The sequence below is a fragment of the Trachymyrmex cornetzi genome, unplaced genomic scaffold (genome assembly GCF_001594075.2).
Source record: "Trachymyrmex cornetzi isolate Tcor2-1 unplaced genomic scaffold, Tcor1.1 scaffold652, whole genome shotgun sequence".
NCBI lineage: Eukaryota > Metazoa > Arthropoda > Insecta > Hymenoptera > Formicidae > Trachymyrmex > Trachymyrmex cornetzi.
The window spans coordinates 157,391-157,610 of record NW_017299973.1 but is presented as its reverse complement, the minus strand read 5'-3'; the positions used below and the strand labels follow the sequence as shown (position 1 = coordinate 157,610).

The 220-nt window shown below is 31.4% G+C and overlaps 1 protein-coding gene across 3 annotated transcripts in view; it reads right to left on the bottom strand.

The window, feature by feature from the left end:
- Positions 1–220, bottom strand: part of Tsf3 (Transferrin 3) — a 14,891-nt gene that overhangs the window by 6,943 nt on the left and 7,728 nt on the right. The gene's annotated exons all lie outside the window — the stretch shown is intronic.

The following is a 220-nucleotide window of genomic DNA, read 5'->3' as shown; positions in this document are numbered from 1 at the left end:
AAATAAAAAAATGTTTAAAACAAAAATTGTTGGACATGAAGGGGCTGATTGAACTATGACCTTGACAATGACCTTGTCCTTCATTTTTAAGATCATTTGAAGGTCAAGGTCATTTTTTTAAGTGGGAAGCCCCATTTTTCGTTGAATATTCTTGTAGCTTATCTCGAGAGCTTTCCAAAACACTATAATAAAATATTTTTTCATTAAGTACTTCTCGAGT